Below are 27,240 nucleotides of genomic sequence, written 5' to 3'. Positions count from 1 at the left end.
CATAGAACTAGCCGAGTTCCACTTTGGGACTCGCTGAGTCCCTTCGACCCATTTCCTATACAGACCAAAACTGAGACATGCAATGCTTCCAAACCATAGATCTATGATCCTAGGGCATGATTATCACGTAAAGTTGCAAACTTTACATGCATGCATGGCCCTATAAGCTCCAAAAGGAAAAACCAAGCTCTTAATGAGGTCATACACTCAACGAGGACCTCAATCACTTCAACCACAGAAACTTTATACTTCTAATACGTCCATAAGGTCTAGATCTGAAGTCCTTTTGGAACATAGAGCACAAATACATGGAGTTTGAGGTTTTAGGGATTGAAAACCACTAATTTGGGACAAAAAGGGGTTCTAATGAACTAGTGATCAAGGTAAGAACTTTTCTACCTGAATGGAAGCTTCTCTCAGTGAAGATTCCGGATCTACCTCCCCTCCTTGCACACTTCAACCTCTTCCTTCTTCTCCTAAGCTCTAAACCTTCTTCACAAAGCCAAGAACACTTTTAAGAACAAAATGGGGGCTAGGGTTTCGCTCTACAGCTCTCTGGAAGTGTTAGGGACAAAGGAGGCCAAGTTAGAGCGTTTAAATAGGGTGCAAACACACGGATTAGGGTTTTTGACCAAACAGGGTCTACTCGCCGAGTCCGGGGACCGACTCGCCGAGTCCAAATCTTGGACCCCGCGCCTCATCCCGCTTCTACTCAGCGCGTTGGTCCTTTAACTCGCCGAGTCCAAGGCAAAAATGCAAGAAATAAGAATTATAATTACAAGGAATACGTACCGGGAACCAGGTGCTACAACGAATGAAAAGAATCAAATTAGGCAAAAGGATAAAAGTTTTTCAAATCTGAAAAAATGGGAGAGTACTTTAGTATCATGTTTAGTGATCATCTTAATGATTAAGAAACCATATCACAATTGGTCCTCTAAGGACATCTTAGTGTATTCTTATGGCTAAGAAGAGGAATCATGAATTGTTGAAGTGGTTAAATCAAGAAGATGAGTCATACTTCGTTCCAAAACAAGTCTTAGATTCATACTCCAAGATTGTAACTTGAGTGACATATCTTAAAGAAAAGTTTATAACACTTGTTAAATGTAAGAGTAAAATGTGTCCTACTCTTATACATCTGAAATTGGTAAGTTGTGATGTTTTGGATAAAACAAAGACCAACTAAGGCCAATTGTGTGAAGTTTTTGTCTTGATAAAGACTCCGCACTATCTCTTGAATATTTGGCAAGTGAGTCTTATATGTCAAGAGGGCAGTGGGAGTCTTAAAGATCTTAAAAAAGCTTCTAGATCTAAACAGAAGAAAAAACCTATAGTTTATCACTAGCACACGACTTGAGGTTTATAACTTATCGTGTTGACATATTCCTACTTTTGTGCCCATTCCAGTTAAAGTTGGCTTTGCATATGAGTTATGAGAGTTCTCAATTGGTTGCATAACAACTTGGAAGCAATGGCAGGCCCTTGAGCTGCCAGGTGACAAGAAGTTAAGACTACACAAGTTCAATCCATAGGAGTTTGGATTTGTCACTAACCTTGTCTTGTGATTATGGTTTTGACAAATGATGGTGAGGAAACGCTTTCACTAAATAGATTTTAACTAGATAGAAATTATGATATTTGCATTCTCAAATTCGTTAGTGGAGCGTGTGTGGTTAACCAACACACTAACATGGACTTGTGAGAAATGGCAAAGGTCTAAACAATTGAGACTATGATTACGGCATCCTTTTTCATAGTTCTGAAATTGTTTAGACACACATGTGTGCTATCCAAGGAAAGGGGTATGATTTAGATAAAGTTTTATCAAAGAATCTCGTATCAGAAATATGAACTTTGGTAAGAAGGTCAATAAAGTATTGATTTCTAGAAGTCTAGTAGATCTATGAGTACATGTCAAAGCTAGTGGGAGCATAAGTATTATGATAATAATCATCATGCAAGTAGGAGCATGATAATTATAATAAGTGTTGCAAGTTAGCAATGTTAATTATAGAAAACAAAAGGTTTCAATTGGGAAAAAGTTGTTTTGCTACAATTAAGGAGAGGAAATTATACTTCATTTCAATTCTAAAAGCTTAGATTGAGGTTTTAATCATCTTTAGTCAAGGATATATATATATATATATATATATATATATATATGAATTTTATGTTGGAATGGCTCAACATAAGGAAATTCTATATATATATATATATATATATATATATATATATATATATATATAGGTCCGTTATTTGCGTTCTAAAATTCGATTATGATTACAACATCCCTTTTCATAATCTGAATTATGAGAACTTGGCAAACAGAAATAGAAATATTATAGCAAAAAAACTGGTCTAGAAATAGACCATGTCTTTATGAATCGTGTCCCATATGCGTCTGATATAGGATCGCTTGCATGTGCTATAATATTCATTTGTTCTAAATTTTTCCAAATGCCCAGAGCATTAAGAGGGGAAAAGTACTAGAACTAGATATGACTAATCTGATTAAGCAATTGTTGAGGACAATCTAAGGTTTACAAAAGATTGGTTGCTCAGGGACAGTTGGAAGTATAGTGTTAATTTTGGAAGGACCATATTGACATATTCTGAAAAGAGGCAACTCTTGTTCAGGAGTAATAGTAAAAAGGGGAATATGGAAATGTTCCCATAGGTGGAAGCTATTCATTAAATTTGTGTAAGATTAGGAAACTTAATGCAAGAAGAATGTTCAAAGGCAATGAACTTTGAATATGAGACTTCGGTTCCATGGAGTTGATCTCCATTGGAATACTCTGTAATGTCTGTTGACAAGTCTTTGTGACTTTGTGCATAATCATTACTAGAGGACCAATGCATATAAGTTTAGAATCTCACATAATTATGTAAATGGCAGGAATTTGGAATTCTTGCATTTGCGGTAAGGATTTGGGATTGTGAAATGAGTATCATTGGAATTATGTTCAATCAATCTATTTCACAAAATAAAGATCATAGACAAACTTAGTGTGCATACTTGGTGTATGGCATAACTAATGTTTGGAAAAACATAGTGTGTATACTTGGTGTATAGCATGACTAGTGTTTAGAAGAAAAAAACCATAGTGTACATGCTTGGAGCATGGGACAACTATTGTTTTAATTCAAGTATAAAGTTGATAGTTTTAAACAGTATACAATGAATGATAGGTAATCAATATGGTGATAAATAAAAGATGTTTTATTTATATTTATAAGTTCTGAGACCATATTGGATTCAATTATTCCTGTGTTTCACTTTGCATGTTTTCACTTCCAGAATAACTAAGTCGCTCTTCCTGAATGACTAAGTTATTCAAACCATCCACATTCGGTCATATGTTGGAAGTAGATATGAGTCAAGACTGTCATGGGTTGGCTTGTAGAGGTCTAAGAGGTTGGACAAAGTGGTGTTATCACACTCATGAGTGCTCATAAGTTCTGAGTATTGGATTCAACCCACGCTCACTGGTATCACTTCATGGAATTTATTTGTAGTGATCGTGAGACGGTAATATCATATAAGTCTTCAAACCTAGAGATATGACTTGTTGCCTATGAGTTGGTTATACATTGATTATAAGTAAACGCATTGGTAACTCGATGTTATAAAACGTGCCTTTGTGTATGATTCAACAAGTAGTAGAATAAGCATATGTGTCGAAGTTTATCTGCTCCTTCTTGGATTAGAAGCGATATATGGGCCCCTCGATGATTTTGTGTTGAACCATGTACCGGTCCTGGTCAGAACTAAGTTGATATGTTCAAATAAGTTCTATGTCAAACAAATCGGAAATCGAGAAACAAATTGCTGGACAATAATTAAGACATTGTTCCATGTATTTGTCCGGCTAATATCTAGAACAGAGGATTATATGATCACTTATCTTAAATGGCGTATCATCATCATCTCAGTTCCACGAGACCTTGAAAGAGCTACGATTGTTGATCGGTTCCTGAAGTTATTCTTGCAGATATAGTTATTAGACTTATCCAAGTGGGAGACTGTTAGATTAGGTGTCTAAGTTCATAACTATTTATGGGATGTACTTGACCCGGTTGGCATGGTCCATTTGGGTTGCATGGAATCATGCATTTGGATAGACCAAAATGAGAGAAATAACACTTAAGGTTTATTAATATATTATAAGTTCTAATATATTATTAATATTATTTAATTAGCATTGATCAAAAATTAATTTTGAATTAATTAAGTGATCAAATGAAGACTAATTAAATATATGGATTGATTGTGTAAATCACCCAATACTTGTATAGTGGGCTAATGCTCCATGGATTATCAAGTTGGGCTAAAACCCATATGATGCTCCATGGATGCTCCATGGTGTCTTTGAACCCATGGATCATGGAAATGAAGAGCCATATCAAGTTAGGGTTTACATGGTGTAACCCTACTTATGACACATTATAAAAAGAATATGTGAGCTACCAAAATCGGCACTAGTGTGAGAACAAGAGAGCATAGCCGATTTTAGAAGTGTTCTATTTCTCTCAAGGTTATTCCAAATGTATTTGGTGTTGTGTGAGACATTTGACGCATCACACTTGAGGTGTTAGGCTCACAAGGTTCTCAAGGAATCCAAGCAACTAAAGGTATATATATCTTGCTTACTTTTATGTTTAAAAGTTCCGCATGTATGCTAGATAGGTTGAGAACCTTGGAAAATCAATTTTGCATGTATCATAGATAAAACATTGATCCAAGGTTTCTAGGGTTGCTTATACACCATAGGAGTGTTAGAATGCTCAAAACCCAGCAATCTTGGGAAGTCATCGCTCGGCCTCTGGATGATTGTATACACCGCTTCGGATCCGCTTTCAAAACTCTTTAATCTCTTTGAAAAATTGTGTGATGAAAAATCATTCTCTTTTGAAAAGTTATCAACTCCTCAGTTTGAGTCCACACACACCCGAGGGTGTGCCCAAATCCCTCAAACCAAGGATCTGATACCAATTTGTAACGCCCCAAAATTCAAGACAATTTTTTTCATTTTTAATACTCAAAATGTTACTCATAAATTCAAGTCATCACATAAATTTTAAATTATTATCAAAACAATATCAGAGTATCCCAAAATCCTCAAATCTCCATAAGTTGGCGGATGTGTACAATCGTGCCTTCACCTCCCCAAAATCTACAAAAGTACTTGAAACACATTTAACTCAACACGGTAAGCACGAAGCTTAGTGAGTTTCCCATAATACCGCACACAAATAGTTAGCCTCTCATGGCTGTAACTCAATAAGGACCTTCTGTTCATGTGTCTCAATGAAGACCCACTAGTCTCCCAGCTCAGGTTAGACCCTCCAGTCCTGTATCTCAGTGAAGACCCTCCGGTCTCACAACTCGATTTGGACCCTCTGGTCCTAACTCAATCAGGCACAGAACAATATACAGAATAAATAACAAAGACTGAATGCATAATATATCACATAACTCAGTATAAACACAAAAAACCCTCTGGCCAATAACTCAGGAAAAACCCTTCGGTCACACAGTATTACCACACAGGTAGGTATAGTGAGAAGACTCACCTCGCACGTTAAAGCAAGTATATCTCGTACTCGAACTGCTAGTCTAGACTCCGCCTAACATATATCACATATATCTCCAATTAAAATCAAATATCAACATCCTCGAAATGTTGGTTAAGTCTCTCTGATAACCTAAGAAAAAGGGAAAAGACTATTTTACCCCTCCATCGCCTCCAAAGTCCACAACTAGACTAGAACCCTAAAGTCAACGAATATCAATACTCAACTTGTCGAGTGCAGCTCATAGACTCGGCGAGTTCCTTCAGAACTTAGTAAATCGCGAAAACTCAAGTCAACTTGTCAAGTTGGTGGCAAACTCATCGAGTCCATGCAGTGTCTAGAAGATTGGGGAAAAACCTAACCACTCGTCGAGTTGTCCCACCAACTTGTCGAGTTCACTATGAATCCAAAACGTGAAAACCCAAATCAACTCTTTGATTTGGATGCCCAACTCGTCGAGTTCTTCAGCCATTACACATTAAGCTCATTCTAGTCGAATCCAATGCTCCAAACTTCAGATCCAACCTCCTAGGATTAAGTTATCACATAAAATTGCTAACTTTATGTGCTCACAAGGCCTCACAAGGCTAAAACACTCAAAACTAAGCTTAAGAAGAGGTTTAGGGCATGGAGAACGCCAAAGCTTGATAAAGTTGATGACATTATGAATATAGGGGCCTAGAGGAGTCTAGATTTGAAACCATGTCCTTGTGACAAGCTCAAACCTGAGAGTGACTCCATCATGCCCCAAAAATGGCCATAAATATTCCCAACAGAAGATCGAAGCACAAAGAGGTCAAGATATTAACTTTATACCTCAACTTGGTCGCCAAAACAATGTAGATAATGGATCTACAACCTTCTTCTCAATCCAAGGTCCTCAATCTCCAAGCCTCCTTCCAAAACTCCACAAAAATCACCTTTCAAGCTCTCAAACACACGCAAAAGCATACCAAAATCAATCTAGGGTTTTCTCTAGCTGAAAAGACAATGAGGAAGGCTACAATGGATTATAAGTTCTTTAAATAGGGTGCAAAACCAGGAAATTAGGTTTTTCACTAAACAGCCTCAACTCGTCGAGTTGGCGCCTCCAACTCGTTGAGTTTCTTCAAAAATCCATGTGGGCTGATCTCTTCCTACATGACGAATTGGAGCAACCAACTCATGAAGTAGGTCCTATAATATGCATGAAACCCTCGAATTTCACACTTGGGAAATGAGGGTGTTACAATATATATATATATATATATATATATATATATATATATATATATATATATATATATAACTCAGTAGTGTAGCGTTCCCAAAAAAATGGAACCAGCGGTTCCAACGCGGTTTCGGTTTCGGTACCGGATACCCGGTTTCGATGCTCACACCTACTTATTATTATAAAAAAATTTATAGAAGACTAAAATTTTGGAATAAAGTTTTCTTGTATTTATCTCACATATACTAATCAATATATGTATTATTAGAACATTGAAAGGTCATGAAAGTTTATTAGAAATTTGAAAGGTTACGAGAGTTTCAAAATAATATGGTGCAAGTTATTTATTATTGGAAAAAATGAATTTATTAGAAAATAAGGTACTGGTAATGTAATTTGTAGTTTTATGTTATTGCAAATTGTTATCATTATGAATTTTTTTAAAACCACTTATATATATATATATATATATATATATATATATATATATATATATATACACATAACTCTTAGGAACAGTGATTTTTGGGGTTTGCTGCTTTTGGCTTCTAATTTGTTGAACTTATCACTTTACGTCCCTTGTATGGCTTTCTTTGATTTTACAATACTGCCTTCCTTCCTCTTATATCTTCTCCATCCAATCACCTTCTTAGGTTTATTCTCCACCGCTTTTGATGCATACATGTCGTCGTAGAAAAACATGGACACTCCATGTTTCTTCCAGTGACAACGTTCTTGATCTTTTGGCCCTAATTTTTGTATATTCTCCTCTTCTGATTTATCACCGTCTTCTTACCCTTCTCTCAGTTCAATACTTACAATGAAATCTCATTCTATCTGCAAAAAAATCTAAAATGGTTTTCACTCGTTGGTCGTTTTCCGGTCTGCTTACCCTTCTTGTGTGATTTAGGGTTTTATTGGTTCGATGTGGTTCAACTAATCTTCTTTTAGGTTTTGTTCAAATATTTTGGCCAACTCACATGGAGTTTGTTCATCTTCTATTGTCATATTGGAATCCATATGTTTTATTATGTGGAAGTCACTTAATTTTTGATCGACTGCAACAGGTAAGACGCATTTTCGATGTTCAAATTTCTGATGTCGAATTCGAATTTGTTCAATTGTTCATACTCAGACAAAGGGTTCTAATATGAAACCAAAACTTAAACAAAATAGATTCATACCCGATTTTCAGAAGCATATAAATCGTCTATCGAATCAGTAAAAGAACCCCAATCAATGTTTTTTATTCCTTCAACTATCGTCTTCATCTTCCTTCTATTTCGTCGGCCCACATGTTGTAGAAAACCCCATTGACATCATTATCACCAACAAAAGTTGTGGTTCCATTGGTGTCACCACCACGTCCTCCGACTCCTTAGACGGTTTTTCTCCTTTGATTTGGTACGTAACCTCGTCAGAACGGTGTAGTTTCATCCCTTCTATTTTCTAAACCCTCCAATTGTATTTCCTTAAAAAAATACACAAAATTCGGTAGGATGTCGTCTGATGATTCATCCTTTTTACATTCTCCTTATTTTTTTATGTTTTGGTGATTCGAATTCTAGGTTTCATCAATATTTATTTGTGTGTGTTGGATCATATTTACAAATAGCTATAGATACCCGATTTGTGCTTCAGAATTGCATAAGACATTTACATGTATAACTATTGATGCATTGTGCGGTGTTATCCAAAAGTAATTAATAGATATCAACTACCAATTATCCAATAGTTGATTATGAGTTTCTTAATTATCAATCATGTATACTTGATCTATTCAATTTCGTTTCATGTGTATTCGATATTTCGTGGTTTAGGTTTTGGATATATGATTTTTATGGCTTTCTCATTTCTTTTTTGTATTGCGATTATGTATGTTTCGGGTCTTTAAGAGAAATAGTTTGTTACCAAGTTAAAGGCATACCATTCAAAAACCAAGGGGATACATGGCTTTCAGAACACAAGGTGATGACAAGTCATTTCATACTCTCCCCGTCACTTGAAGCCTTGAAATCTCCGGTATATCTTTGCATATCTACATTTATCCAAATTTTTACATTTTTAACCGGTTTCAGGTATGCTTTGAGTTGTAATTTTGGTATTAGATTGGGGTTTTGTAATCCAAATAGTTGTGGTTTTTTTTCTTCTTAGTAATTAATTGATTATGAAGCTTGTATTGTGGATTCATTTTTAGGAATGAATTAGGTTTTTTGTAATTCAAGTATTTTTTTTTTTTGATTAAATTATTTCATAAGCATTGGTTATCTGAATCAGATTACAATTGTCATTCTAGTATGAGATTTGGGCAGGTGTTCCATGCTAAGGATAACAAATATAGCAATAATTTTGATGGAATTGCATTGGTTTGCGGTTCCTGATGATTATGGACCACAAAATTGTCCAACCCTACAAAAGATGAGCAAAAACTATCCCCAAAAATTGTTGACCTTTTAAAATGTGTAAATTTATCTTTTCTGATAAACGTGTTTTATGATCTCACCACACCAGGATTCATGTATGTGCTCGAATCACAGATGAAATAAAAGTTGTTTACTTTATGCTTTGTTTCAAAGGCTATAAACATAAAAAACAAGGTTGTTTTAGTTTACTCATCATATCATACAAACTGCTTAGTGGCGCGGGGGGGGGGGGGGGGGGGGGGGGGCTATTTTTATGATATTATGCCCAAAATCATGTCACCCTGGTGAGGGTTTATTGAATTCTTTTTATTTAATATCCATTTTATTATATATTTATATATAAGTTTCACATCCGGTTAATTACATCTTCTTTGTTGGATTGTCTACTAATATTCATCATTGGGTAAGTTGTATATGTATGTAGATATGATTATTAATGAATTTAATTTCTTGCCCTTAACACACACACACACACAGACTGACACGGCAACATTGTAAAACGACACTTAATTGACATGTCATAAAAAGAATTTGAATTTAACCCTATTCATTTCAACTCATTAGAGTTTTATTGCACATCCATAAATTGTTTTTAATAGAATAAATTTGGTTTGTCACATTTTTATGAAAGAACATATCATGATGGTCGAATATTAGAAGTCGAGATTAAATGAGAGTTGTTCAAAGTCACTGGAATTTTCTTTCTCTGGTAAGATATGACATTATATTTTATTTACTAATAAACATATAATTTTTAAGATAGTGTAAGTGATGTTATAACAGTTGATTGTTTGTTGATGCGATAATTACAACAATTAGCAATGTACTTTCATTTATTTGTCTATTATAGCATCTTACCTCTATTTCTTTCCGCTTCAACATTGTACTTTCAATATTTTTCTTATCAGGACATTATAATTCAAAAAATCTACACAATTATATAGTTGCTCTTTATTTTTTTTCTTATTAATATGTTATACTTTGGAAATTCTGCTCAATTGTAGCTGTCAAAGTTGGTTGATAGTTGGACGACAATGCTATAATTTTCTATCTTTTTGAAAGTACAATGTTGTTATAGAAAAACAAGTTGAAGTATGCTGCTTTTTCTTGCATTTAACCCATTGTTTATTTGTAATTTTTAGAACTGTGGGTTTCTTTCTTTCATTCTTATTATTCACTTTTAGTTTGTTACCCATTTGATCGCCTTTCAACTTTTACTATTTTCTTATTTATTAATGCAAAAGATGGAAGGAGTGGTACATTTGTTATAGGTGAAAACCATTTTTCTACATCTATAGATGTAGAAGTATAGATTTTCGAAACAACAGGAAAGAGGGGTGAAAGAGATAGAGAATGGATTGGATTCATTCATTCAAATGGTGAATGAAACTCAAAAACAAATCTCGGGCAGAAAGCAACTCCATTATCTTTAGTTCAAGAGTCATTCGAGAAAAAAGTTAGTAACGGATATACTTATGTTGTATAGTAGTCTGACCATGTACGCATAGCACATTAAGCCAAGGGAAAGGATATGTTTGAAATTTTTTATCTTTGCTAGAACATACTTATGTTGTAAAATGATTAACTTGGCGATGGAGGTTTTAGTTGGTAGGCAATCTAACCATGTATCACTGATACATTCTACTAAATACAAAAGGTTACCTTCATATTTTTTTCTCTTTTCATATCTTAAATTTTTGGGTAATGAACAAAATTCCTACTATTTAAAAAATAACCACTAATCCAACCAAAAGGGTATTGGGAAGGTTTTCTTGGATTTAAGTGTATAAACAGAGTCAAATAGTTGTTAACGAAAAGAAATTTTTTTATGTAATGATTAATGACCAGAATGCCCTTAAAGCTATTTCAAAGCTTCTTACCCCTACCCTTTTAGTCAATTTCAATTAAAAATCATTTCTCATTTATTATTGTTGACAACGTGCGGGTTTGGAGCTCATGCATATGATGGTTGTCTATCAAGAAGTTCCCTATGAATGCCTTTGCAGGTAGATTTTAGCCAACCGTTTTTCAAGAACCTTGAGTTTTAAGTTTTGAATGATGTTTAATGGTTTTGATTCTTGAAGGATCATGGAGAAAAGGAACAAAGTGGTGGTTGACATCTATCTGCGCTAAGTAGGTCATCTTTCCACCATAAAATTTGCCAAGAACTAAAGCATTGTTAATGTTTTTTTCCAAAATGATGCATACATACGAATGAATGCGAATATATGTCTTAGCTTGCCAGTTACTTCGTTGTCAATTTAGTCCTATGTAACATTTTTGTACAAAATTTGACCATTATGTCCTATGAAAGTAAATTCCTATTTCTTGCTTTTGCTCTCACTACTAGAAAAATAGCATTTTACGACGAACAATGCATGTCGTAAAACGCTCAGACGACGCGCAAATGCGTGTCAAGGAAGGCCCTATCATAATGAGAGACGACGCGCTTTTGTGCGTTGTCTATTTACGACACACATTTATGAGGCGCATTTATGACATGTATTTACGACGCACAGTTATGACGCGTAATGCGTATCAAGGAAGACTCTGTCATAAAGGAAGATGACACGTATTTGTGTGTCGTAACCTTACGACGTACGTGTTTATGACATGCAATGCGTATCAAGGAAGGCCCTGTCATAAAGGAAGACGACACACATTTTTGCGTGTCATAATTTTAAATGTTTTTAAAATTATATATATATTGATAGATTTACTAATTTTCAAATTAAATAATATATTAAAAGTGTCATAATACAAAATAAAATACCATAAACAATAAAGATAATTCATTGCACTAATATGTTAAATACAAATAATCATTCCAATAGTAAGTAAACGTAACGCATTGCTAATATTACATCATATTTATTATAGAAAACAAAACATGTAAAACATTAAAAGAAACCCATCACTAAATTCTCCTTTGACAATTTCCTTTCTAAGAGAATAACCTTAATGCAAGAACTTTGAGAGGCTACAGGGCATGGAAGGAGGTTGTTATAGCTGTCAGAACCTGCACATGGCAAATTGGTAACTTAACATGCAATACAATACAAGATGATATGATAGAGAAAAAAGAAAAGTGAATACCCACCTGAAAGTTTGCACCTTCAAAAACCGGATCAAGGGTACTAAGGTCAAGCAGCCAATCAATGAATAACTTGAAATATGGTCTGGGGTTGAATGATGTTCATCATGAAATACGGCATTTAATTCCAAGATATCATCCAGAAAGAGCATTGCTAATGATCTCATCATTCCTTCAGGGGAAACTTCCTCCATCTTTGACATAATTACCTTAAATTCCACTGAGTAGTTTTAGTTTCTCACTTGTCAGAATCAAATAACTAAAATAAGTAACAATTCCAAACTCCAAAGATGGATTGAATTGTAGAGAGTTCTTGTAAGATGAAAAATTACCAATAAACAGAAAGAGATGTAGATTTCAAGGGTTCCATCAACGTTCAATTCTTCATTTGTTATTGCTTTTTGATATACAAGAAAGACCTCTTTAGAAAAAAAAAATACAACTCAGAAGCAAGTTATATCCAATCATATATTGAAAAACAAAAAAGGTCATTTACAGCATTGAAAGTTGATATACAATGATAATTAACAAACATCATGAATGTCACTCAGTGCTAGTTTGCTTCTCTCGTGGTATTACTACATATGTACAGAGATGTAATTTGTTCTTGTAAATTGTAATGTACTCCCTCATTTAGTGATCATATGCATCAGCTCTCAAATTCTTGCATAAAAAAAGGTACTTTAAACTGGAAACAAGAAATAAAACATGGTCAAAAAAGGGTATAGCAGTAAATTGTAATAACAGGCTACCTTGGTTTTAGACATTTGAGAGATGATTATGTACACGTAAAGCATCAAAAATGGTGTCAACCCATCTGTCAAATGCAAAGGGTAAATAATAATAAGAATATAATAAATAGTATGAGAGGAATTATAATATTATATATAATTATATATTACCCGTGAAGACCAAGGGTATGTGGGTGGTATACATTTGTTAAGCCTAATTTTCTAGCAGTTGAAGCAGTGGTTTCACTAATGCATGCAACAGAACCCTCCCATGTATGTGGTTCAGGTAGAAGATCCACCCAAGCACTGTTGTAGAATAAGAGAAAATATAAGTTAAAATACAAAGAAAATAGTAAGAGAATTTTGCATCAGAATATTAATTACCCGACTGTAGAAGGTGATGCAACTGCAACTATAGAAGCAGAGAGTGCTTGTTGTAGAATGGTTTGATCCACATGTTGTACAGGTTCCTAAAGTACAACAAACCAAAAATAATGTAACAGAAATTCCCTTGATATTAATAAGGATGTGAAAAGCCACATCAAAAATTTGTCAGAACTAAAATACATACCGTTGTGTAAGTATTCAATCTTGTGATGTGGAATCCACTCTTAGAAAGACCTTCCTCTATTTGATTTTAGTACATATATGACCTCATGAGATAGTGAAAAATGTCATATGTATAAATAGATATAATTATGAAGATGAAATGTTATGGAAGAGAATTAAACTAAGGAGTTAAAGGGTGTACCTATATCATGACCAGCTTTTGCAAAGGCAGGATACAACATAGTGCATCTTTCATTCCCTTGCTTTGGAGGCTCTGAAGCAAGAATCTTGCTAGTTGTTGTGAAAGAAGATCATAAAACTAAATATTATCTTCTACAGATGTTTGGAGTGATAGTATGGAATTTAGAAGGAAGACATTTATTTACAGATAGTACCTCTTGATGGAGTAAAGGCAACTTCAATAAACTGCTCAGATGAAGGTGTAGCTTCATGAAATATGGTTGTTGTACCAATTCCAACTGTAGCTACCTTCACATTTGGGGTCCAGCAGCTCTATGATTGTAGATGACATGAGAGTAACTGGTCAATCGACTAAAAATAAAGAAATAAATAAAAAGATGGCATGGAGCCATTGCAACTTGAAATTATAAATGGAAATTTTCTGAACTTACTTCCATGTTTGAAGAAAAACCAGAGCTGCCTCTGGTGAAGTTACCTTGAATTGAAAAGTGTTGTTAATGGCATCAAAAAAACTCCATTGCAACACAACCTTCTACAGAGCTAAGTGCATAACCTACAAAACGTCATCTTAACAAGCCTTTTGAACATCTCCCAAAGACTACTGTAATCTTTTAAAGAAATGCCACATAGGATTAGGACATAAAATGCCCAAATGGAAGCCCACAACAAGAAAAGAAAAACTCATTTCCATGAGAAAATTATTGGATTTAATGATTTTCTATTCTGAATCTGATCATCGTCAATATATGGGAACAGTTTCCTTAGTGGTGTATCAAGACCAGAACCTACTAAAAGAACCAACTGTATATATATACATATATATATATATATATATATATATATATATATATATATATATATATATATATATATCATGTTAAAGAATTGAAGGTTAATGTAGTAAAAGGAGAGGAAAAGGGTATAATTGTCAATTTGTCATATAGGAATTACTAGAATAACGGATAGAGGGACAAATGAGATGCAATCACCCATCCAAAAGCAACCAATGGAACAAGTCCTGTTGCAATTAGAATCAAGAACATTAATCCTATTATTATTATTAGAAATATAAAATAGTAATTATAAATTAAAGGTTTTAAAAGGTCTTACTCATGCAAGCCCCATATATTGATAATATAGTCACTAGATTTTCGATTGGTGATGTTGAATATCCCAAACAAGTGATGATGGTTAAAGGATTCAATAAGTAAACAAGAGCAACTATATCACCAGATGGAAAATTTTCTATATAACACAAACTTCATCAGCTTTTTTTCAAAAAATAAAATAACATAAAGCTGTTACTGAGAGGAAAACCTGAAACATTAAGATGTGTAGTGGCTCCTAAAGATTTCAGGCTCTTGAAATCTGCTACTTGAAGAAGCTGGCCAATTGCACAAATGACAAGATTAACAAAGCAAAGATAAGTATAAAGATTTTAAATTCTCTTTGATTTTAACAATGATGTAATAAAAGGAAATGAAAGTATGAATGTATGTTGAAAATAACAAAAATGAAAACAAATGATGAAATGAATGTATGAATGTATGATGAAAATAACAGGGGCGTCATGGCGTCCCAAAAGCTCCTCCCTTTCGTGATCAAAAACAAGCCTGAGAGATGTAAAAGGAATGTAGCTTAAAACTTAGTCAAGAAAAAGCTAAGTCAATAATCCAAGAAAGTATATGCATCATTTAGTCATACCTTGTGATAGTGTTATCTGCACTAGCACTAAAACCAAAGGTATCATCATGAAAGCAACAATCAAGAACTGCACCTCCATGAAGGAACTCTCCTCTTAACACATTGGCACTTGCATCATATAAGCGAACACGTTGTTACAAACAAATAACAGGTTATGATCTTTATTCTTGACCGCCAAAGTGAAGTGGCTCCTCCTGCCAACAAAGCTTTCCGGTAGTATCAATGATGGCAAGAAAATTGCCAAAACCGATGATTTCACCTAATCAAACATATTGTGTGTTTCTTGTTCATCCCCTTTCCTATTTCCATGTGTCTTTGTTCCTAGTTAACCCTAGTCGATTATTTCACCTAATCACATATCATCGATTGTTAGTTTCACCAAAAATCGGAAGTTTGTTCCTTCGATCGTAAAGCCGGAAAGAAAAAGAGATTTAGCAAGCTAGGGTTCTTATAGAAGAACGAAACATTGGGAAGTTGGAATCAAGAAAAGCATATCTTAATAAGACATAGGGCTTGTAAATTTGAGCAATAAAAGCAGTGATCCTAAGGTCACCGGACCTAATGTTGATGGAAAGGGCAGGCGAGGTGAGATTGTCGAAGAGGAGGGGCTCCACCGGTTGGGTGTCGCTGGAAAGCATTGGACGGTGGGGTGGGGTTGGACGGAGGTCAGAGGTGGGAGGCGCCAGCACCAAGAGAAACGTCAAAGGTGGGAGAAGCTGTCGACGTCGAGAACTGAGAAGAAGAGAAAGGGTTTGTCGAAGTGAGAAGGAGATAAAGGGAAGTTGAAGAGAGAACGAGCAGTACAAGAGGGCGGTCGGGGCAAGTTCTTGACAAAAAGCCCTAGCTACTAGGGAAACTAAAGTGGAAGAGAAAAAAGGAAGGCGGGGATTTTAAGTTTTTGGGATTTCATTTTCCCCGGATCGAACGCGCGAGTTCTATTAAAATTTATAAAGCGATGGTCTTAGATGGCACGCATTTTATTATAGGTGTCCTCCGTGTTTTTTTTTTGTTTAGACACTAATTTTAGGGCACGCAAAAATGTGCGTCCTAAATCCTTTAAATTTTGGAAGAGATGACATTATTTTTTGGATACACACATTTGTGTATCATAAATCACTGCGTGTCATGGTTCGCGCATCCTAAAAGGTTGTTTTTCTAGTAGTGTCTTCTATGATATGTAAAAGGAAAAATATTGCATAACTTCATCCGGACATATCTGAACCCAAAGGAAACCCATTGCCTAAATTCGTACGGACCCATCCAAACCCATGCCAACGGCGCACAGGTTCTTCCTCTAGTTATTATAAAAAGTTATAAAAGCCTAAAATTTTGGTATAAAGTTTTGCATGCATTTATCTTACATTAACTAATAAATTTATGTATTATTAGAAATTTGAAAGGCCATGACAGTTTATTAAAAAAAATTCTCTTTTTTATTTTGGAAAAAAATGGATTATAATAGAAAATATGGTAATAATAATGTAATTTGTAGTTTTATGTTATTGTACATTGTTAATATTATTAATTAATTTTAAACCCACTTATTATTATAAAAAATTATAGAAGACTAAAATTTTGTTATAAACTTTTCCTTTTTATTTATCTAATATTAACTAATCAATTTATATATTATTAGAACTTTGAAAGATCATGAAAGTTTCAAAGAAACATGGTGCAAGTAATCTTTCATCTTTTATAATATGGTATTTCAATTATTCTTATATAGATATTAAAGAAGCATCATCCTTAGGAATAATGAACATGCTGGTCTTTTAGCACAAATGGTCCTTCGTTTATAGTTCTCTGTCTATTTTTGGATTTCTTTTTCCGTATTTGTTTTTTTGGGCAGCTTCTGCCATTTTGCTTTTATATTAAAAGTGGGAGGAGTCGATTAGTGTCCAGAAGATGTGTTATGTCCCTTCTTCCACCTCCCCGGCTTCTAATCAGATGTCTACACATTTTCCACCGTTTAAGAGTTCCTCGCTTTTGGCTCTTCTTTCAATCGGTTTCTATCTGATAGTAGACCATTCCACCGTCTCTCTCACAACGCCGCGACTTATCGGCTTATGCTTCAGGATCGACGCCTCCAATTACGAGATAATCTTTAAAGCGATAGCAGGAGGCGACAGCAGTGATAGCAGGTCTAGAGGAAAACGAGATAATCTTTAAAGCAGTTATCAGTGGAGGCCGGAGAAGGAGGCAACAGCAAATGTCGACTGATATTCGATCCACCACTAATTGCAACATCTCTATCTTTTTTATTTTCGAAGTGTTAAGGTATGTTCAAAGGTAATAATATACCTAGGGTTCATTCATTTTGGAAAGCTTTGGGGGAGACATATTCAGTCTCTGTTCTCCGTTGTTTGTTCTTCACTCCTCCAGGTTTTTGTTATCTAATACGTCATGCTTCAGTTTTATGGATCGATTTTTAGGTTCGATTACGCTCTAATTTTTGGTTCGATAGTTCGATATTATCAATACAAGATTGAATACGATCATGCAAGCCCTAACGGTGGAATTCCCAACTATTATATATGTAATGAACCAGTAGACAAGGGATAAAATAAGAACAGCCGGAGAATTATTGTTATTTCTTAATTTGCTTGATGAACCAATATAATGGTTCCTTTAAAGGTTAATGTTGTTTGAATAGAACCAAAATTCTTTTCACTGAGATGATAGATTGTTATTTGTTGGTGATGATAGGATTTGGAACTGATGCATAATTTCATCCCAGACTGATTTCATCTCTATTTTTTCATCATGAAGGTATCTCCTTTAAATATTCGTTCTTCATTTCAGCTTTCTATTCTGGCTTTATATTTGTGTTTCCTGCTTTATTTTTCTATATTCATGATGGAAAGTTTTCCTTTTGGAGTTCCAATGTACCTTATCTGATGGAAATAGGAGAGGAATGAAAAGGTTAAATATCACCCTCATTCATTATTATTGTTGTTTGGACTAAGTACAGCCTAATTTTATATTTTCTTTTTTACCTTTTTATTATTTTTATTTTTTATTCACATAATTACTATTTATTGCAGATATATAGACCACAATTCAAAAATATGTATGCACAACATGTGGAAAAAGGTTTAATCTATTTTCTTTATTTCATATCTTTAACGATGTTTCACCAGTTTTAATATTGCAATACCAAATTAGTAGCAGAAAGTGACCAACTGAGATAGGAGGTGATGATGGTAATCCAAGAAGACGAAGGAATGAGAGATTGACAGAAACATATGAAGAAATTTATAGTAACATATTCCTGTTTTTTGTTTTTGGACAACAGAAGAGGCAATTAGGAGAAACAATGTGTTGGAAGACGGTGTCATTGAGCGTTAAGGTCTGAATTGAGTTTTTTCTGTGAACACTAACATTCATTAATTATGTGTCTTTTATGTTGTTTTTCTTTTATTTTGCATTTCTTTTCATTTTTAGAGCAAAAAATAAACACAGTGGAATTGGGGTTTGAAAGAATTATCATCTATCACGTTTCTATAAATGGAATTTGTATTTCTGATATGTAATTTGTCAGTGTAAAAATGGGTCGAGTGTTTTGACGGCATGGGAAACAATAGTTTGGAATAGTTAAATAAGCAATAAGTTTTTATCAATATCAGATCTTTGAATTTATTCCCTTCCTCTTTTCTATTTCCAAACCAAACTATATTCTATAGTTAACTATTTGCTAGAATATTAATATTTTGTACAAAATTCATAGTCAATCCATAACATTCTGCTAACAAATTGTCCATGCAAAAATATCTACATAAAACAGACCAAATTACTATGTAATCATTTCTATTGATAACAAGCACGAAGTAACCAAAATGATCGGAGCTGTCCAAATTAATCCCCGCAGAGCGGGGTTCCTCATCTAATTATCGTTATGAATTACTGTTAAAACCACTTATTCTTATAACAAGTTATAGAAGCCTAAAATTTTGGTCTAAAGTTTCTTTGTATTTATCTCACATTAATTAATCATAAAAAGTTTATGTATTAATAGAAATTTGAAAAGCCATGATAGTTTATTAGAAATTTAAAAGGTTATGGGAGTTTCAAAATAATGTAGTGCAAGTAATTTTTCCACTTTTATTTTGAAAAAAAAAATTATTATAAAAATATGATAATGGTTGTAGTTTTATGTTATTGCACATTATTAACATTATTAATTAATTTTAAAACCACATATTATTATACAAAATTATCAAAGACAAAATTTTTATATAAATTTTTCCTTTTTATTAATCTCATATTAACTAATCAATTTATATGTTATTAAAAGTTTGAAAGTTAATGGCAGTATCAAATAATATGGTGCAATTGATTTTTCCTCTTCTATCTCTTTGATATATATATATATATATATATATATATATATATATATATATATATATATATATATATATATATATATATATTGCAAAGAAAATGGCTCCTTTTATGATATACCAAACGAATATATGCCTGTTGCGCAGATTAAAATTATATAATTAAAATTTGAAAGCATACTTTGTTGAACATGATTATCGCATTGACCATAACTATGAAATAATAAATTTTATATTGTATTATGTAAAAATATAACTAGTTAATTTGAAAGTTATCATAAAATAAACACTTATTAAAATAAATCATGTAAATATATGCAGTCTATCCGGTAGCATCTATAAATATTGATAAAACAATACAAATAAGTACAAATTACTAAAATCATCATTGTAATTTGTCAAAATTTTATGTTTGGTCCCTAACGTTTGTTTGCATTCAAACAATTCCTAACATTTTATTGTTTTATAAATTTCGTCCCTGACAAAACTTTTATATAAATTTTTCCTTTTTATTAATCTCATATTAACTAATCAATTTATATGTTATTAAAAGTTTGAAAGTTAATGGCAGTATCAAATAATATGGTGCAATTGATTTTTCCTCTTCTATCTCTTTGATATATATATATATATATATATATATATATATATATATATATATATATATATATATATATATATATATATTGCAAAGAAAATGGCTCCTTTTATGATATACTAAACGAATATATGCCTGTTGCGCAGATTAAAATTATATAATTAAAATTTGAAAGCATATTTTGTTGAACATGATTATCGCATTGACCATAACTATGAAATAATAAATTTTATATTGTATTATGTAAAAATATAACTAGTTAATTTGAAAGTTATCATAAAATAAACACTTATTAAAATAAATCATGTAAATATATGTAGTCTATCCGGTAGCATCTATAAATATTAATAAAACAATACAAATAAGTACAAATTACTAAAATCATCATTGTAATTTGTCAAAATTTTATGTTTGGTCCCTAACGTTTGTTTGCATTCAAACAATCCCTAACATTTTATTGTTTTATAAATTTCGTCCCTGACAGATGCATAAAAAGACTATAATGTGCTTATAAATTTATTTTTTTAATTATTTTAGTTATTTTATTATTATTTATTAATTAAAAGTAAAAGAAAAAATATGATCAATCACATATGTTTCTCTTCTATCTATCAATTTTCCATCTAAGAACTAAAACCATAATCCTAAAATAATTTATATCTCGGTTGTCCCCACCCACAATGGAACAACCTACCTCTTTTGCCCACCACCAGAAAACAATCACCTCCGGCAAGATCATAATGTCGGTGAACTCGATACAACACTACCATCTCCACCCTAAAGCCACCACAGTCGCCGCTTAGGAAGAAGTCAACGTCAGTTTTCCGGTGAGCCCACCACAGTCCCCCTACCCCATCTCGTTGTTTTTCTCTGCTGGCGGATGCTAACTACTCGTCGCCGCTCAAAAAACTCAAATTCTTTTCTCTACTACAACAACAACGGTGGTGGTAGATTCAGATCTATTGACGGTGTTTGTTGGCACAGGTGGTGATGATGGACAAGTTGCTTACATAATTACATAAGCATGGTACTCAAAGACCCATATATAAGCTTCGATTCTAAGAATACAGATGGATGGTAGAGGCAGCGACGATTGATGGTTACCGATAACAAGTGACCTGGTGTTAGTTATCGGGGTTTGGGAGTGGGTGTGTGCTCCATATTTGTTTCGGATTTGCATCAGCTTTAGTTTTCTTAAGTTGATCAATTGTTTGGATTGTAGAATGGATTTTTTTTTGAATTTATCCGTTTTCAGATGGTGGCAAGTGGTGGTTGGCGGTCACCGGTGCTTATTTCCGATGACTAGCATGTTTCTGATGGTGGTAGGTGGTGGGTAGCATTGATAGGTGGTGGTGAAGGTGGGAACTATTTATATTATATTATATTATTATTATTATTATTATATATATATATATATATATATATATATATATATATATATATATATATATATATATATATATATATATATATGGGCCAAAAACTACATAGTTTTGACAAAATACAATCAAATCTCTCTACCATCTTTCTTGTATCCTTAATTAGACTAGATGATAGGCTTTGTATATATTTTTATAAAGTTTTAAATATTTAATTTTACACCAAAAACCATGTATAAGAATACATTATCAACTACCTATAAGTCTTCATATTCAAATTTAATATAGAAAATATAGTGAAAGATTGAAATTATTTATTAAAAACTCAATAAATTTCTTCCTATAATACATCAAAAAGAACCATGAAAGTATACATATGGTATGTATCAAAGAAGGGAAGTGATATTGCCACGGTAGTTTTTTATGCATCCACTGAGTTTTAAAACAAAATGACAATTGTGCCTCTCATTTATATTTAGAGTGTAATCAATTATTCAACTGCTTTGCCCTCTCTCAATCTCAATCTCTCTCTGCCCATTTGTCGTTTAAACTTCGCTTTCCAGTCTGCATCCAAAGGTTTCTCTATTCTCCACGGCCTTGTGCATTGGATTCCCTTGCCAGCAGCCCCTGTTCCTATGCCACCCTCTTCTATGGCGATTATGAACCCCATTGTTGCAAAACTGGAAGCAAAAAAATCACCTCTCCGACCTAAAATCTCAACTGGGTCATGAAATGTACACCTTGGTTGTGGTCTTTCAAGGGATGAAGATAAAAGCTCAGAGAGGAGGTTTTGAAGACGTCAAGGGTGTGGTCGAACATCTTCTAAACCGAAAAGAACGATGTTGCAGATCATTAGTGACACCCGTAAACTAACCAAGGAGAACCCCTTCGCCGTAGATTTTTTCGGCAACCAAGGAGAACCTCTATCTATTTTAGGTTTTGTTGTGGTGGTGTTTTCTGAGATTTCTTCGGAATTGATTACCAAAAAGATTCCAGGGCTTTGTTGCGGTGGTGTTGGTTGGTGGTTTTTCATGGAATAACCTATTATCAATCATACTTCTCGATAATGAAATACATGAACCAGAGGTGCACTGGAGTTAATAACGATGAAGGTATTTACAAAATAATTAAGCCATGGGGTTTAAAGAAGAAGAGGTTACACAACAATCGCCATTCACTACCCTCTACTTGTGTTTGCAGGCACCACCATAGGCTATTCTAGTATCAACTATTACACCCGCTTGGTTCTAGGTATTTGGTCCTTCATAAAAGCTTTGTTAGATCCAAGGAGTTGTAGGATGAAGATTGTTGTCAAAATAGAATAGAAGACACTTACCATTTTCCGGCCGAGAACTGCAATGCCCAAAGAAGCAACAATGTATGCATGTTTGTCGTTTGGTATAAGGGTTTACTAAAAATCTGCCAATGCCTTTGAATAAACTCTAAATATAAATACGAAGGGTATAAATGTCAATTTCTTTAAAAATCAATGGATATATTAAAAAGATCCGTGGAAGTATCACTACCCATCAAAGAAAGTTATAAAGCATACTAGATGTCTAATATAAAGAACACATTCGAAATACATAGATGTTGGGGATAAATTATGAAATCGGAAATAATATGAGCTCAAAAGCAATAGAAAGAAGATAACAATGAGAAAAAAATTGTATTTTTTTAATCAAAATAAATTCAATTTTGATGGTTCTATACCTAATATTACATACATGACAGCCACATATTCACTTTTCTATATATATATATATATATATATATATATATATATATATATATATATATATATATATATATATATATATATATAAGTAGGTTCAAATAAAAACATAGATTATTATGAGAACGTGAGAACACTTCTCAGCCAATCGTTTTATTTGATTTATCTATTAAACTAAAATTATGATTATATACAATCAAGGGCATATTTGGTAATAGACATAATAATTAATATCAAAATCAATTAATATCCCAACAATTTAGGGAGACAAATTTATATCTCTGCTTTTATAACGCCATCGCCTACCTAATTCTCTCTTATCTTTGTTTTTTGCCTTAAAATGCTTGCCACCAAGTTAAAGTACACGAACAAAGGATGGATTTTGCTCCAGATCATTAAAAAACTTTACATTTTTATGAAATTAATTCAGCGTCTGCTGACCTCTGATCTCCCACTCGTTGAGTCTCGCATCACCGATCCATCGTCAATCCCTGCTCGGTTAGTCTTGCAGCCGACATACGAGCCATAGCTAACCATATCGATCATAACCACCACTATTAGCACGAATGTCGTCCTCTGATTTCCTTCGTCTTCTTCTTTTACGTTTATTACATAACAACTTATATAAGGTAAGTTACTTTGATGGTTTGATTTTCTTTTATGAATTTGGTTCTCATTCTCGATTACTTCTTCAAACATGGACCAAATTACTTTTTAAACCATGCTTAATTTCACCACTTTCATCGACAAGGTAAGTTACTTTGATGATTTGATTTTATTTTATGAATTTGTTTCTCAATCCTTATATATATATATATATATATATATATATATATATATATATATATATATATATATATATATATTCTTAACTGAATTTTGATTATGATTTTCTTACTGGTTATGGTTGGAGCATTTTATTGAAAGTATAAACGCTCAACAATAATTTATTGAGTAGGTTAATACGACACTTTAAGTTCCACCCTACACATTCTCTATAACTTTAAATGGTTTATGGAATTTTCCTATTTTTTTTTGTTGTTGTTGCTTGATTTGCTAATGCATATACAACCTGCACTTTTGCTTTATTTACCTTTAGATTAAAGCATAAAATTTTGTGTTAAATTACAAAGTTTGGCTTGTGTGATTATTATTGATGTAACATTAAATTGTGTGTTATCTTGCATAAATTTGGTTTGAGTTATAAGGGTACTAAATGTAGTTATGTGAATTTTTTTGAGAGAATAAATAACCATATGTTTATGTGTCTACTTGTTTCTTGTTAGATATCAGTACATTGTTCTTATTAACTATCATATCATTGCATTATTCTTATTATTTGTCATGTAATTGATATGTTTTTTTTGTTAAATTCTCCAAAGCAATTTTTTAGTAGATAATAATGTAGATATTGAATTAGATGTGTTTTTTGTTATATGGATGTCTTTTATGTTAATTTTCATTGTATTCCAATTTGTGTACTTATTCAACAATGAACTTACATTGATTAACGAATTTACTCAATTTAGTATCCGAATAATAGTTGGTTGAATTGCATTGGAATAAAAGTTTGTCATTATTCCATAATGAATATGGACTCAAATAAAAGTTTGCCTTTAATGATTTATGATGTTTTATTATGAATTTTTAAATACTAACTTAATGTTTATGTTATTCTATTTTGAATTTCTACATGCACTTACTATTTTTGTTGTTATTCCGTTATGAATTTTTGCATACAACTTATTATTTTGTTATTTTTTTTATTTACAGGTTAAATGAACTCAAAGAAAGAAAATAGTCAAGGTTGAAAAAACATAGTCAAGACCAAAAACCTAAGAATATTAGTAGAATACATGGAACTTATATCATTATTTTCGTCTTGAATTTGAAGGTATAAATTATTTTTTGTATAATTTTTTTATATGTATGTTAATATTTTTTACGACTTTTGTATATAACAATTTTGATTTATATCATTATTCAATAAAGAATTCATTATGTTATTAATTATTAATTAGTGTGAATTTATGTATGTATTCAATTGTGAATATTCATTGTTAATTGGTATTAGTCAAGCAAATAATATATTCCATGAAGAATATTAACTAGGAATTTAGGTTATAACTCTGAAATTTAAAAAATTAGAATTTTAAAAAATTTTAAAATTAAATAATCTGAAATTTTAAATTTCACTAATTTAAAATCCCCACATTTTTCTCTTATGTCCATAATTATCTCAGAATACAATGACCATTTTACCTCTACATATTATTAATCCAATTATTGATTATAGTTTTTCAATAAATACCAAAAATAACTTAATTAGAGAAAATGATTGGTTGAGAATCGTTCTCAGGTTCTCATTTTATTTAGTGTTTTTATTTGAATTATCTTCTATATATATATATATATATATATATATATATATATATATATATATACTAGTTTACAACCCGTGGAAACCACGGTTACAAAATTAATTAAATTTTATAGTAAAAACTTAAAATTATTAATTAATTATTTTAAATAAATTATTAATTAAGATTTTTGTAGTTATATAAATTTTAATCATTGATTTAAATAAATATGTGAAATTATATCATTTGTATTATTTTAATTTTAATTTTTATTCTAATGTTATTAATTTAATATAATCAAAGTGGAAATTTTAAAATTTGAAATTTGAAATAGAGTTGACAAGTGGCATACATTAATTAGGAGATATAATAAGGTGACACATGGCAAAAGGAAAATAAAATATGCATTAATTAGGATGTCTAATAATATTAATATGACACATTTTAAAAGGAGAATAAAATTATTCTTTTATTAGAATAGGGATATATATATATATATATATATATATATATATATATATATATATATATATATATATCATGTGTACGAGAGATAAAAAACACAACAAAATCAGACTATATGAATTATTCGAAAAAAAAAAAAATCAATCACATAATTTTAACAAACCACATAGCATTTCAATAATTTGTTATAAAAATAATTATCGGCCAATATTTTATTATGGATAAATATATGAAATTGGTAAATTGGAGTTGGGCCAAATCGTGGGCCATTTCTTGCGCCAATAATATCGGGTTATTGATGCGCTGGTATTTACTTTGGCTCAAATATGTATGTAACTTATTTTGACAAAATTGGTGGGTAAAAACTTGAAAATTGCACTTTTTGAATATTATTTCTTCTTTCTTTTTTTCAAAATTGTAATAACGACATATGTATATTACTTCTTCATCAAAGCATTATATATATATATATATATATATATATATATATATATATATATATATATATATATATATATATAAAATATTAATATAATTTTAAGACCTTCAAATGTTTAAATTTAAAATATAAACCATCAATAAAATAATATTAAATTAAAAATAAAAAACACATTTCATATAAGTATATGTTTGAATCCAAAATTTTAGATTTCATATAAGTGTACCTTTGAATCTTTGGGAAATCTAGATTGTCTTCTTTTCTTTTATATGTCAATGCAGAAACTTTGACCCAACCATTTATCTCTTTGGTTGAATGAAATAATTCATAATATACCTGTAAAAAGAAAAATCTTCAAAAAAAAAAAATAATAAATAAATAAATAAATAAACTTAATATTTTACTTTAATTTACGAAAAATTCTCAAACGAA

General features: G+C 32.0%; 1 long non-coding RNA gene and 1 pseudogene across 1 annotated transcript; one reads left to right on the top strand and one right to left on the bottom strand.

Annotated features, from left to right (window-relative positions):
- Window positions 1-12,877: 12,877 nt before the first annotated feature.
- Window positions 12,878-15,801, bottom strand: LOC145064135 (uroporphyrinogen-III synthase, chloroplastic-like; annotated as a pseudogene).
- Window positions 15,802-17,334: 1,533 nt separating this feature from the next.
- On the top strand, window positions 17,335-18,912 carry LOC145064823 (uncharacterized). Its single transcript, XR_013688104.1, has 2 exons — window positions 17,335-18,414; window positions 18,537-18,912. It is a non-coding gene; the product is annotated as an uncharacterized LOC145064823 (long non-coding RNA).
- The last annotated feature ends 8,328 nt before the right edge of the window (window positions 18,913-27,240 follow it).

The sequence above is a fragment of the Lactuca serriola genome, chromosome 7 (genome assembly GCF_051521515.1).
Source record: "Lactuca serriola cultivar US96UC23 chromosome 7, Lser_US96UC23_V15, whole genome shotgun sequence".
NCBI classification, from domain to species: Eukaryota; Viridiplantae; Streptophyta; class Magnoliopsida; order Asterales; family Asteraceae; genus Lactuca; species Lactuca serriola.
Note: the sequence above shows the minus strand (reverse complement) of the source record. Positions and strands in the feature narration are given on the sequence as shown.